The 15,538-nt window shown below is 40.5% G+C and overlaps 1 protein-coding gene across 2 annotated transcripts in view; it reads left to right on the top strand.

Annotated features, from left to right (window-relative positions):
* The window catches only part of USO1 (USO1 vesicle transport factor), a 219,247-nt gene that overhangs the window by 162,148 nt on the left and 41,561 nt on the right, over positions 1-15,538 (top strand). The gene's annotated exons all lie outside the window — the stretch shown is intronic.

The raw sequence follows: 15,538 nt of genomic DNA, 5'->3' as shown, positions 1-15,538 counted from the left end.
AAGACTGAAATCTCACCTTTTTAGATGGGCATTAGACTCCTCCCCTTACTGCCAGATACCATCATTTGTTTTTCTGTCCTCCAGGCAAGTTGGACAGCTATTCTGATTTTTTTTATAGATACATTTTAAGTTTGCCTATTAGTCTGAAAAAGCATTCAATGCTAAATTCTGTTATTCAGAGGTTTAGAACTTTGGGCAGTCTAAAAGATTTTAACTGACATTTGTTACTACAGATCCTAAACATAGCAAGTAAATAGGTTCAGCACCTTTTTGATTTGTTATGGTATGAAAAACTCACATTTACCATAGTAGCCAGTTGAGAATTTTTATAAAGAGAACTTCTGTGGTTATCATGAAATGTGGCATGGAGATATATTTTAATGAGGTTGAGTTATTCTGTAGTTATTTTATGAAAACAGTAGATCGAGAGAGATAAATCTTGATGGTAATAATATATCTTTGCCCCAGGGCAAAACATGCTGTGATCTGAGATGTCATTGCAGAAAATGCAGCATGTCTGCAGAAAGAACAGGACACATGCTTTCACTTTGCAGTGCTGCTCTGCATCAGGCTGTGCTGTGTCGTGGCTAACACTGTGTAAGTTTTCCTTAACACAATGCAGCCAGAATAATGCGCTGTTGCAAAGCACATTGATTGATGACTGTCTCTCAGGGTTTATTTCAACCCCCCCCCCCCAAGCCTTTCCTGGTCAGCAAACTACTGTCAAACTTGAGAGGCCGTGTTCCTGTTCCACGGCATTAATTCTGGTAAGATCGTTTCATTTCTTTATAATATCTGTAATGATAACGCAAGAAGACAGGGTCACAGTGTGGCACCTTTTCTCTATATAGAATCAAGGATTAATATCTCCGAAAGGTGATTATTGAACAGGGGTGGATGTATACATGATTGTTTTATTGTGTTTTTTGCTGCAACGTGTTGAGATGTGGCTCTGACAATGTGGAACAGTCGGGTTTTTCCTTCTGTTGATTACTACGTAGCCTGTTTCGTTCCATGTGACCGGGTGTGGCTTCCCTTCCGTTTCCTGACCATCTGTTGCAGGAGACGAAAGCAGTTTCTCTGTGGGCCTGGGTCATAGGAGGTGGTGAGCGCCCCGGCCATTGGGAGTATAAACGTGCCATTTAACTTTTTCTATAGTCCTTAATAAAGGCGCAAGCTATGGAGGACTCTGATGCGTTAGAGAGTACTCCCTCTTTACCTAAATCTAATGCCTGTGTTTATTGTGAGGAGGCTTTGGTATACCTGCCTGCTCAACTATGTTCCAAATGCCTCGATAAAATAGTGATATCTAAAAGAAATAAGATGTTTAGTACCACTGAGACATCCACCTCTGAGGGGTCTCTGTCCCGTGAAGGTGCGTTCCCTACAATCATCTCCGATTACACATGCAGCTCCCCAGTGCACTAATCTTCCAGCAGGAGGGGCCCTGTGGTCGCCAGATTTTGCTGTTGCAAACGGCGGGGTGTCTGCAGTCATAAGTGCTTTACCTCGCACTGCTAAGCACAATCGAAAGGTTAAACATTTCTATACTTCCCAGGGGTCATCTACTCTGTTGGATGTATCTGAGACTAGATTATCCGCTGATGCAGAGGACTCGATACTTCGGAGGACTTTCTCTGGGTCGGAATCTGCGGCCTCCGAACCTGCAGCTGCGGAGGAACCAGGCTTTAGGTTTAGGATGGAGCTCTTATGCTTTTTATTGAAAGATGTGTTGGCTACTCTAGTGGTCCCGGAACCAAAGTTACTAGAGGAACCTTCTATTCCTAAGCTTGATAAAGTTTATGAGGACAGGGTAGTCCCCCAGACTTTCCCGGTTCCCCTAAAGGTGGCGAATATTATTATTAAGAATGAAGGGGAGAGACTTGGATTGTCTTTCTCCCCTTCTTCTTCTTTAAAAAATTGTTCCCGGTTCCTGACTCTGCCCTAGAGTTGTGGGATCTGTCCCTAAGGTGGATGTAGCTATCTCCACGCTCGCTAAGCGCACCACTATTCCGCTCGATGATAGTTTGTCATTTAAGGAACCCAAAGAAATTAGAGACCCTGTGATGAAAAATGTTTCAGCACACAGGGTTCATATTTCAGCCTGCAGCGGCGGTCGCTAGCTATTGGTGTGACCCTCTGGCAGAGATGATCGAGGTGGAGACTCCCCTCGATGAGATACAGGAAAGAATTAAGTTTAAGTTAAGAATTAATTTGTTTATCTGTGATGCAAATATGCAGATTATTCGCTTGAATGCCAAGACATCAGACTTTTCTATTCTGGCCCGAAGGGCCCTGTGGTTGAAGTTGAGATCTGCTGACATGACGTCCAAATCTAGATTACGTTCGCTTCCATTTAAGGGAAATGTTTTTTCGGTCCAGGCCTGGACTCCCATCATATCCACGGTCACGGGTGGCAAGGGTGCCTTTCTACCGCAGGATAAGAAAAATAAACCTAAGGGCCCTAATTTTCGTCCCTTTCGTTCAGAACCAATGACAGCAGCCTGTCGCGAAGCCCGAGCAGTCCAAGGGTTCTTGGAAACCTTCTCAGTCTTGGAACAAAGCCAAACAGGGCAAGAAGCCTGCCAAGACAAAATCGGCATGAAGGGGTGGCCCCCGATCCGTCTCTGGATCTTGTAGAGGGCAGACTATCTCTTTTCACGGCGGCTTGGATGAGAAACGTGCAGGATCCTTGGGTTCTGGAGGTTATTGCCCAGGGTTACAGAATAGGTTTCAAAACTCGCCCTCCCAGGGGTAGATTCCTCTTGTCAAATCTATCGTCAAAACCAGAGAAACAAGATGCTTTTCTAGAGTGCTTGAGTGATCTCTACTCTCTAGGAGTAATTGTACCGGTACCTCTAGCAGAAAGGGGTCTAGGGTACTATTCATACCTTTTCGCTGTACCAAAGAAGGAGAGGGCACGTTTCTGGACCTAAAGTGCATAAACAAGTTTCTGTCGGTCCCATCGTTCAAGATGGAGACGATAAGGTCTATACTGCCCCTAGTTCAAGAGGGTCAGTTCATGACTACGATAGACTTGAAGGACGCTTACCTTCATGTGCCAATACACAAGGATCACTTTAGGTTCCTAAGGTTCACCTTTCTGGATCAGAATTTCCAGTTTGTAGCTCTTACCTTTGGGCTGGCTGCTGCTCCAAGAATCTTCACAAAGGCTCTGGGAGCTCTGCTCGCAGTGGCGAGATCCAGAGGGATAGCAGTCGCTCTTATCTGGGCGACATCCTGGTCCAGGCTCCGTCCTACCGGTTGGCAGAGGACCATTCGAGAGCTCCTCTTCTTCGGTTATCTCATGGATGGAAAATAAACTCAGGAAAGAGTTCTCTGGTTCCCAGTACCATATTGGAGCTCCTGGGCACGATAATAGACTCCATGTCTATGAAAATATTTCTAACAGACCAGAGACGTTGCAAGATTGTCTCCAGCTGTCTTGCCCTTCAATCCTCCTCAACGCCATCAGTGGCCCGGTACATGGAGGTAATTGGGCTCATGGTATCCACTATAGATGTCATTCCATTCGCCATATTCCATCTCCGGCCTCTTCTGCTGTGTATGCTGAGGCAGTGAAACGGCGATCATTCGGACTTATCCCAACTAATCTCCCTGGACAACAGGTTTTGGGAATCTTTCTCTTGGTGGCTCGGTCCAGAGCAGCTGCCCCAAGGGACGTCCTTCCTCAGATCATCTTGGAAGATTGTGACTATGGACGAAACAAAAAGAGAATCCACAATCCTCAAGAGGTGCGCTGATGTATGATCGGTCCGTTCCGGTAGGCTTGGATCTGTGGCTGCACTCCCCAAAGGAAATACCGATGGAATCCTGGCTGCGTGAAAAAATGGAAGAAGAGAGGCGCCAAAACCATAAAACAATATCGTTTGAACAAGGGAGAAGAGTGCAGATATGGGCCCCCCCTAGAGTGAATACTCACATAAGAAGCGGCACAATCAGCGTGCCTTACACCGCAAGTCGGGACAGAGCGCTTCTTGTTAGCGGTCAATAGGAGGGTAGATGGACACTCAAAAAACAGGAGCACGTAAGGTAAACATAAAATCGTAGTTTATTACAGATTAAAACCAACAGCAACGCGTTTCTCGGCCACAATGCCGTTTCATCAGGCTGCATCATATCAGACCATTGCTCTCTTTAAATACCTTACATGCACCTGTCTATGGGCGGACTTACAGCTATTACCTGTCTTCCTCTCCACATATTAACTCGTACCTATCTAAAAAATTCTGACCTATTAGTGTATACCAGATACAAACAAAAATTATTACAAAACAAATATCCTATTGATCCTTCACAACGTTAAAATAAAAACCAAATAACATATGAGTATATTACATAAATTATTAAAAACAATAAATTTAAAATTAATAATACAATTGATGATTTGATATCACAATTATAAACTAAAATTCTGTTCAGTGGACCCTCATAGATATATATGAACAAATGGTAGTAATGATATATTGAATTAATTAAAATGAATAAATAATGAAAATATATATGTTGGACTGATTATAGTCCTATCACTAGCAAAAATGCAGTATTTCAATATAGTAGATGGAACTAACTCTAACTGATTTTAAAAAAGATTAAATGGACTGAAATAAAATTTATATCAGTGAAGATATTTCAATGATTACTAGATGTAATAATATTGTAATGCATAACCTATAGGAGACCAACTCACAGGGATCACAACTATCTTCTAGATATAACAAGATTCAGGTACAGGTATACCCCACTTTACAGCGCTTCACTTTACAGCGCTTTGCTAATACAGCGCTTTGTGGAGCTGAAATTCAACCTCCAAGGATTTTGAAACAGTGCTGTAATCATCGTGAGATTGCGAGAAAAGTGACTGGCACCATTTTGTTATGCTAAGTTCATTCTGTTTAGAGCATTACAGTGCAATTTGTGTCTCAGTGCTATAGTCTGGCAAATTTTACTACAGTCATTGTCACTATTTTACAGGTACAGTATTAATTGAATACTAATTGAAAACTGTGCTGTGCTAGTGTTAAACTAAACGTAGCACTATTGCACCCCTAATATATGTTAGTTCAAACATGTTTTCAAGTTTTTAAACACACTGGCAAGTGAAAAGAAAGCTAAAACTGCCTTGTTTCACTTTAAGGCGGTTTTCACTTTACAGCGGGGCTCCGGTCCCTAACCCGCTGTATGAGCGGGGTATACCTGTACTGGAGTATGGGTGGAATATTATATCATGTATAATCTGGGAGGTCTGATAATGTAGTTAAATTATAACTGACTCACAAGACTTGGTGACCAGTACCTCACATAGAATCTATATACAGACTATATGTGTCACAATATTAGCATTACAGTATATGAGGTCTCATAATTAGATGTCAAGGATATAAACCTGGATAATCATTGGGTAAGGGGACCAACTGGATATTAGATAGCTGATATAGCTGAAAACTGACTCACAAAACGTGATAACCGATACCTCGCATAAAAACTATATACCAACTATAAATCATACAATGGGGTCTCATAGTTAGATGTCCATGATATGTGCATTGAAGAAGGGAGACCTACTGGATAATAGATTGACCTTAAAAAGCTGCCAAATCTATATTTAGATTTAGACCATTAGGATGAAGGCTTTTCAATGCATGTATCCAGTAGGTCTCCCTCTGTCTAAGCCTCACCAATCTGTTGTACAAATGTGATATAGGAATATGTTCAATGGGACAAATGCTAAAGCATCCAGTTTGACCATTATGTTTAAGATTGCAGTGTCTAGGGACACTATCCGCTAGATTTGGAGTTTTGTCGGTAACGACCCGAAAAACTAACGCCGGCTTTTTTCTGGCCGCACCATAAAAATAACTCTGGTATTGAGAGTCCACATACCAGAGTTGCTTACGCAAGCGGCCAGCCTCAAAAACGTGCTTGTGCACGATTCCCCCATAGGAAACAATGGGGCTGTTTGAGCTGAAAAAAAACCTAACACCTGCAAAAAAGCCGCGTTCAGCTCTTAACGCAGCCCCATTGTTTGCTATGGGGAAACACTTCCTACGTCTGCACCTAACACCCTAACATGTACCCCGAGTCTAAACACCCCTAACCTTACACTTATTAACCCCTAATCTGCCGCCCCCGCTATCGCTGACACCTGCATTTTATTTTTAACCCCTAATCTGCCGCTCCGTAAACCGCCGCTACTTACATTATCCCTATATACCCCTAATCTGCTGCTCCTAACACCGCCGACCCCTATATTATATTTATTAACCCCTAATCTGCCCCCCTCAACGTCGCCTCCACCTGCCTACACTTATTAACCCCTAATCTGCCGAGCGGACCTGAGCGCTACTATAATAAAGTTATTAACCCCTAATCCGCCTCACTAACCCTATAATAAATAGTATTAACCCCTAATCTGCCCTCCCTAACATCGCCGACACCTAACTTCAATTATTAACCCCTAATCTGCCGACTGGAGCTCACCGCTACTCTAATAAATGTATTAACCCCTAAAGCTAAGTCTAAGTCTAACCCTAACACTAACACCCCCCTAAATTAAATATAATTTAAATCTAACGAAATTAATTAACTCTTATTAAATAAATTATTCCTATTTAAAGCTAAATACTTACCTGTAAAATAAATCCTAATATAGCTACAATATAAATTATAATTATATTATAGCTATTTTAGGATTAATATTTATTTTTCAGGTAACTTTGTGTTTATTTTAACCAGGTACAATAGCTATTAAATAGTTAAGAACTATTTAATAGCTAAAATAGTTAAAATACTTACAAATTTACCTGTAAAAGAAATCCTAACCTAAATTACAATTAAACCTAACACTAGACTATCAATAAATTAATTAAATAAACTACCTACAATTACCTACAATTAACCTAACACTACACTATCAATAAATTAATTAAATACAATTGCTACAAATAAATACAATTAAATAAACTAGCTAAAGTACAAAAAATAAAAAAGAACTAAGTTACAAAAAATAAAAAAATATTTACAAACATAAGAAAAATATTACAACAATTTTAAACTAATTACACCTACTCTAAGCCCCCTAATAAAATAACAAAGCCCCCCAAAATAAAAAAATGCCCTACCCTATTCTAAATTACTAAAGTTCAAAGCTCTTTTACCTTACCAGCCCTGAACAGGGCCCTTTGCGGGGCATGCCCAAGAAATACAGCTCTTTTGCCTGTAAAAAAAAACATACAATACCCAAGCCCCCCAACATTACAACCCACCACCCACATACCCCTAATCTAACCCAAACCCCCCTTAAATAAACCTAACACTAAGCCCCTGAAGATCATCCTACCTTGTCTTCACCTCACCGGGTATCACACCGATCCGTCCAGAAGAGCTCCTCCGATGTCCTGATCCAAGCCCAAGCGGGGGGCTGAAGAGGTCCATGATCCGGCTGAAGTCTTCATCCAAGCGGGGCAGAAGAGGTCTTCCATCCGATTGAAGTCTTCATCCAAGCGGCATCCATCCGGAGCGAAGCGGCAGCATCCTGAAGACCTCCACCGCGGAACATCCATCCTGGCCGACGACTGAACGACGAATGACGGTTCGTTTAAATGACGTCATCCAAGATGGTGTCCCTCGAATTCCGATTGGCTGATAGGATTCCATCAGCCAATCAGAATATTCCTACCTTAATTCCGATTGGCTGATAGAATCCTATCAGCCAATCGGAATTCGAGGGACGCCATCTTGGATGACGTCATTTAAAGGAATCGTCATTCGTCGTTCAGTCGTCGGCCAGGATGGATGTTCCGCGGTGGAGGTCTTCAGGATGCTGCCGCTTCGCTCCGGATGGATGCTGCTTGGATGAAGACTTCAATCGGATGGAAGACCTCTTCTGCCCCGCTTGGATGAAGACTTCAGATGGATCATGGACCTCTTCAGCCCCCCGCTTGGGCTTGGATCAGGACATCGGAGGAGCTCTTCTGGACGGATCGGTGTGATACCCGGTGAGGTGAAGACAAGGTAGGATGATCTTCAGGGGCTTAGTGTTAGGTTTATTTAAGGGGGGGTTTGGGTTAGATTAGGGTATGTGGGTGGTGGGTTGTAATGTTGGGGGGCTTGGGTATTGTATGTTTTTTTTTACAGGCAAAAGAGCTGTATTTCTTGGGGCATGCCCCGCAAAGGGCACTGTTCAGGGCTGGTAAGGTAAAAGAGCTTTGAACTTTAGTAATTTAGAATAGGGTAGGGCATTTTTTTATTTTGGGGGGCTTTGTTATTTTACTAGGGGGCTTAGAGTAGGTGTAATTAGTTTAAAATTGTTGTAATATTTTTCTTATGTTTGTAAATATTTTTTTATTTTTTGTAACTTAGTTCTTTTTTATTTTTTGTACTTTAGCTAGTTTATTTAATTGTATTTATTTGTAGCAATTGTATTTAATTAATTTATTGATAGTGTAGTGTTAGGTTAATTGTAGGTAATTGTAGGTAGTTTATTTAATTAATTTATTGATAGTCTAGTGTTAGGTTTAATTGTAACTTAGGTTAGGATTTCTTTTACAGGTAAATTTGTAATTATTTTAACTATTTTAGCTATTAAATAGTTCTTAACTATTTAATAGCTATTGTACCTGGTTAAAATAAATACAAAGTTACCTGAAAAATAAATATTAATCCTAAAATAGCTATAATATAATTATAATTTATACTGTAGCTATATTAGGATTTATTTTACAGGTAAGTATTTAGCTTTAAATAGGAATAATTTATTTAATAAGAGTTAATTAATTTCGTTAGATTTAAATTATATTTAATTTAGGGGGGTGTTAGTGTTAGGGTTAGACTTAGCTTTAGGGGTTAATACATTTATTAGAATAGCAGTGAGCTCCGGTCGGCAGATTAGGGGTTAATAATTGAAGTTAGGTGTCGGCGATGTTAGGGAGGGCAGATTAGGGGTTAATACTATTTATTATAGGGTTAGTGAGGCGGATTAGGGGTTAATAACTTTATTATAGTAGCGCTCAGGTCCGGTCGGCAGATTAGGGGTTAATAAGTGTAGGCAGGTGGAGGCGACGTTGAGGGGGGCAGATTAGGGGTTAATAAATATAATATAGGGGTCGGCGGTGTTGGGGGCAGCAGATTAGGGGTACATAAGGATAACGTAGGTGGCGGCGCTTTGCGGTCGGCAGATTAGGGGTTAATAAGTGTAGGTAGGTGGAGGCGACATTGTGGGGGGCAGGTTAGGGGTTAATAAATATAATATAGGGGTCGGCGGTGTTAGGGGCAGCAGATTAGGGGTACATAAAGATAACGCAGGTGGCGGTCGGCAGATTAGGGGTTAAAAAAATTTATTCGAGTGTCGACGATGTGGGGAGACCTCGGTTTAGGGGTACATAGGTAGTTTATGGGTGTTAGTGTACTTTAGAGTACAGTAGTTAAGAGCTTTATGAACCGGCGTTAGCCCAGAAAGCTCTTAACTACTGACTTTTTTCCTGCGGCTGGAGTTTTGTCGTTAGATGTCTAACGCTCACTTCAGAAACGACTCTAAATACCGGAGTTAGAAAGATCCCATTGAAAAGATAGGATACGCAATTGACGTAAGGGGATCTGCGGTATGGAAAAGTAGCGGCTGAAAAGTGAGCGTTAGACCCTATTTTGAGTGACTCCAAATACCGGCGGTAGCCTAAAACCAGCGTTAGGAGCCTCTAACGCTGGTTTTCACGGCTAACGCCAAACTCCAAATCTAGGTGTATGTTTCCTATAATTATTTTTCATGTTCCGTAGATGTTCTGACCACCTGAGGCACAGGTAATGTGGCCCATTATTGAGAAGTGTTTCCCTGTGATGTTGGATTTGAAGGTAGTTTGTTTATGTTTGATCTTAGCACATAGTTTACACCTTCCAATATTACATCTAAATGATCCTATTGGTAATGATCCCACACCATGTCGTTTACGTGAGATTTTATTTTTGACCACCTTACTCGGGGCCAGTATAGATTTTAAACTAGGTGCTTTCCTATATACTATTTCCGGTTAATTACCCAATAGGTTCCCCAAAATGGGGTCTTTTTGGAGAATACCCCAATATTTATTTATGATTTGACGTATCAATTTATGCTGACAATTATATTCAGTAATGAAAGGAATCGAGTCTCCCATCACATTTTGCCGTCCCTTATTAGATTTTAAAAAATAATCTTCTCTCTTGTCCTGCTTAGCCCGTTGGTACCCGCTCTCTACAATATGTAATGGGTAATGTTTTTCACTGAATCGTTCTTTTAGTATCAGACTCTGGGCCTCATAATCTGCTAAAGTACTACAATTTCGGCGAATTCTTTTGAATTGGCCATATGGTACGTTACGCTTCCATGGGAAATAATGATGACTGGTAAAATCTAAATAGCTGTTACAATCAACCAACTTAAAATGCGTGACACTTGTCACTTTGGAACCTTCAAATCTTAATACCAGATCCAAAAATACTATAGTCTCATGGTGGATAGAACTAGTGAGCGATATACCCTTGTCATTGGAATTCAAATAATCTACAAAGGACTTGGCGGAATTCAGATCACCCCTCCAAAGAAATATCATATCGTCAATGTACCGCCCATAAAACACCAGGCTCGCCCCAAATGCGCCATTGTAGACGAGAGTCTTTCAGGTTGGGGAGTGGTTAGGGGTGCCAGGAAGGCACAGGGAACGTGGAATCAGAAGGAGTCTCTTCTCCCTATTTAATATCCTGGAACTTCGAGTGAACTTCATCCAAGTTCATCAGATTCCAGTCGGACAACATTACCTTGTTGGCTTACATCAACCATCAGGAGAAGCTCCCTAGCCATGAGGGAAGTCTCTCGGATTCTGGAGTGTGCGGAGGCCCACGACTGCTCGCTATCAGCTATCCACATCCCGGGTGTGGACAACTGGGAAGCATATTTTCTCAGCAGACAGTCGTTTCATCCAGGGGAAGATCTCTTTACCCCAAATTGTTTGCGGAGATTTGCAACAGTTGGGGGACTCAGGAGATAGATCTCATGGTGTCCAGACTCATGAGATATATCTCTTTAGACATTCTGCTCCTCCTTGGAGTTTGAATCTGGTTCTTAAGGTGTTGCAGGGGGCTCCGTTTGAGCCTATGCGTTCTCTTGACATTAAGATTCTGTCTTGGAGGGTTCTTTTTCTACTGGCTATTGCTTCGGCACGCAGTCTCTCTGAATTAGCGGCCTTGCAATGTGAGCCTCCTTACCTGGTTTTAAATGCAGATAAGGCTGTATTTCGCACAGGACTGGGGTTTCTCCCTAAGGTTCTGTCTGATCGCAACATTAATCAGGAAATTGTGGTTCCTTTCTTGTGTCCTAATCCTTCTTCCTTGACAAAACGGTTACTTCATAACTTGGATGTGGTTCGAGCTTTGAAGTTCTATCTTCAGGCTACAAAGGATTTCAGACAAACTTCAGCTTTTTTTGTTGTCTATTCGGGGAAGCGCAAGAGGCAGAAGGCTTCTTCTACTTCCCTATCCTTTTGGCTTAGGAGCATGATTCACTTGGCTTATGAGACAGCGGGACATAAGCCTCCTCAGATAATTATGGCTCACTCAACTAGAGCTGTGGCTTCTTTTTTGGCCTTCAAGAATAGGGCTTCTATGGAGCAGATTTGTAAGGTGACTACCCGGTCCTCCTTACATACTTTTTCAAAGTTTTACAAATTTGACGTGTTTGCTTCGGCTGAAGCGGCTTTTGGGAGACAGGTTTTGCAGGCTGTGGTGCCCTCAGAATAGGGTCCGCCTCCTTTTTACCCTCCTGTTTTCATTCAGTGTCCTCTAGAGCTTGGGTATTTGTTTCCCACAAGTAATGAATGAAGCCGTTTACTCTCTTTGTATTAGATGGAAAACATAAATTATACTTGCCTGATAATTTCATTTCCATCGTAACGAGGAGAGCCCACAGCTCCCACGTGGTTCTCCGTTGGGCGAACCTAAATTTCTTTAGTTTTTTCTTCTGGCACCATTTATACCCTGATATTTCTCCTACTGTTCCTTGTTCCCTTGGCAGAATGACTGGGGGATGAGGGCAGTGGGGGAGGTATTTAAGCCTTTGGCTGGGGTGTCTTTGCCACCTCTTGGTGGCCAGGTTCTGTATTTCCCACAAGTAATAAATGAAGCCGTGGGCTCTCCTTGTAACGATGGAAATTAAATTATCAGGTAAGTATAATTTGTTTTTTCATCTGCTGCACTATATTATATTATTAAAACTATAAAATTGCTTTCTTCTCCAGTTAATCAACACATTGCAACTGAGCTGGTGTTTTTCATGTAAGAAAGTGAGAAAAAGTTTTGCCTCTGGAATTCTGTGTTGCTTGCGCGTGTATTGTAGTAGAAAAAAATACAAATAAAAAATACAAAAATAAAAAGCATTTTCATATAACCAAATCAATAAATCTCTTGGTAGCAGTTCTAAACATATGTAGTTGTCAGACTTCAGATCTTATATGCATATTGTTTTGCACTGCCAGAACAGACAGAGACTAAAATATTTGACCATGCAATGTTTAAAAGGTGCCTATTTGGCTTACGCGGCTGCTTAAAGACTTTATATAAAAATATACTTAAAGGGATATCCTGGTCAAAATTTAACTTTCATGATTTAGATAGAGCATGCATTTGTAAGCAACTTTCTACTTCTATTATCAATTTATCTTTGTTCTCTTGCTATGTTTATTTGAAAAAGCAAGAATGTAAGCTTAGGAGCCAGACCATTTTTGGTTTAGCACTTGGGTAGCACTTACTATTTGATGTCTAAAAGTAGCCACCAATCAGCAAGCATAACCCAGGTGCTGAATCAAAAATGTTCAGTCTCCTAAGCTTAAATTCTTGCTTTTTCAAATAAAGATACCAAGAGACTAAAGAAAAATTGATAATTGGAGTAAATTGGAAAGTTGCTTAAAATCGCATGCTCTTTCTGAATCATGAAAGTTTAATTTTGATTAGACCATTCCTTTTAGAGAGTCTAGAGCATTTCTTTCATGTAATTGGCAAGAGTCCATGAGCTAGTGATGTATGGGATATACAATCCTACCAGGAGGGGCAAAGTTTCCCAAACCTCAAAATGCCTATAAATACACCCCTCACCACACCCACAATTCAGTTTTACAAACTTTGCTTCCTATGGAGGTGGTGAAGTAAGTTTGTGCTTAGATTCTACGTTGATATGCACTTCTCAGCATTTTGAAGCCTGATTCCTCTCAGAGTACAGTGAATGTCAGAGGGATGTGAAGGGAGTATCACCTATTGAATGCAATGGTTTTCCTCACGGGAGATCTATTTCATAGGTTCTCTGTTATCGGTCGTAGAGATTCATCTCCTACCTCCCTTTTCAGATCGACAATATACTCTCATATTCCATTACCTCTACTGATAACCATTTCAGTACTTGTTTGGCTATCTGCTATATGTGGATAGGTGTCTTTTTTGGTAAGTATGTTTTCATTACTTAAGACACTCTCAGCTATGGTTTGGCACTTTATGTATTTTAATAAAGTTCTAAATATATGTACAGGTAGCCCTCAGTTTACGCCGGGGTTAGGTTCCAGAAGGAATGGTTGTAAATCGAAACCGTTGTAAATTCAAACCCAGTTTATAATGTAAGTTAATGGGAAATGAGGGAGATAGGTTCCAGGCCCCTCTCAAAATTGTCATAAGTAACATAATACATTATTTTTAAAGCTTTGAAATCAAGACTTTAAATGCTAAACAGCATAATAAATCTAGCAAAATAATCACACAAAACAGACTTCACTTGCATTTTTAATCTGGACTGATTTATAGACCGGAAGATCTTGTTCCTTTGAAATCTGCTCGATAGCTCAGGTCTGGTTAAACTGATTGATTTCAGTTTGCTTGGCTTTGCTGCAACACATGCAGACAGCTCCACCTACTGGCTATTTTAATAAATACACTGCTTCTCAATGCTTTCCAATAGTAGTCACATGACTGGAAAAAAAGGTTGTTATTCTGAAACGGTGTAAATTGAACCGTTGTAAAACGAGGGCCACCTGTATTGTACTTATATTTGCCATGATTCAGGTTTTCAGTATATTTCCTTTTTTGCAGACTGCCAGTTTCATATCTGGGAAATGCTTTTTTAGAAAAAATGTATTTCTTACCTGGGGTATAGTCTCTTTTTCAATTGACTATCTTTTAAATTTGCGGGCAGAATTAGGCTTGCGAGGGCGCAAAATGCTAGAGTTTATTGCGTCAATCTTGGCGCGAGATTTTTTTGGTGCGAAGTTACGTTCGTTGACGCAATTTCGTCATTTACAGTGTCTTAGTCTACGCCGAGTCCTTCACAAGGTTGAGTCTTCGGTGACGCAAGCGTTTCATTTCCAGACGTTTTTGACGCCAAAAAATATTCAGTTTGTGTCGTGCGTCATACTTGGCGCCAAATATTTTCATTATTTAAGACCCCATTCCTATTAGCCTCTTGCCTTTTTTCTATGTCAGAGGGCTATGCTGTTTGCATTTTTTCTCATTCCTGAAACTGCCATATAAGGAAATTGATCATTTTGCTTTATATGTTGTTTTTTTCTCTTACATTTGCAAGATGTCTCAATCTGATCCTGTCTCAGAAACCACTGTTGGAACCCTGCTGCCTGATAACAGTTCTACCAAAGCTAAGTGCATTTGTTGTAAACTTGTGGAGGTTATACCTCCAGCTGTGGTTTGTAATAGTTGTCATGATAAACTTTTACATGCAGAGAATGTATCCATCAGTAGTAGTACATTACCTGTTGCTGTTCCCTCAACATCTAATGCACAAGATATACCATGTACCTTGAATCTTATCTAAGGAAAACTTATTTATATTCAGGTCATCTTCTTAGGCCTGCAATTTCTTTGGCTGATGTTGCAGCTGCTTCAACTTTTTGGTTGGAAACTTTAGCGCAACAAGTATCGGATCATGATTTGTCTAGCATTGTTGACTTGATTCAACATGCTAATAATTTCATTTGTGATGCCATTTTTGATATCATCAAAATTGATGTTAAAGGGACACTGAACCCACATTTTTTCTTTCGTGATTCAGATAGAGCATGCATTTTTAAGCAACTTTCTAATTTACACCTTTTATCAGTTTTTCTTTGCATTCCTGCTATCTTTATTTGAAAAAGAAGGCATCTAACCTTTTTTTTCGTCAGACCTCTGGAAAGCAGTTTTTTATTGGTGGATGAAATTATCCACCAATCAGCAAGGACAACCTAGGTTGTTCACCAAAAATGGGCCGGCATCTAAACTTACATTCTTGCATTTCAAATAAAGATACCAAGAGAATGAAGACAATTTGATAATAGGAGTAAATTAGAAAGTTGCTTAAAATTTCATGCGCTATCTGAATCACGAAAGAAAAAATTTGGGTTCAGTGTCCCTTTAAATCTATGTCTTTAGCTTGGAATGCTGATATGACTTCTAAGTCCAGATTGCTATCTCTTTCTTTCCAAGGCAATACATTTTTTGGTTCTCAGTTGGATTCAAT

This window comes from Bombina bombina, chromosome 2, assembly GCF_027579735.1.
Source record: "Bombina bombina isolate aBomBom1 chromosome 2, aBomBom1.pri, whole genome shotgun sequence".
NCBI lineage: Eukaryota > Metazoa > Chordata > Amphibia > Anura > Bombinatoridae > Bombina > Bombina bombina.
This window is presented reverse-complemented; position numbering and strand designations above follow the sequence as displayed.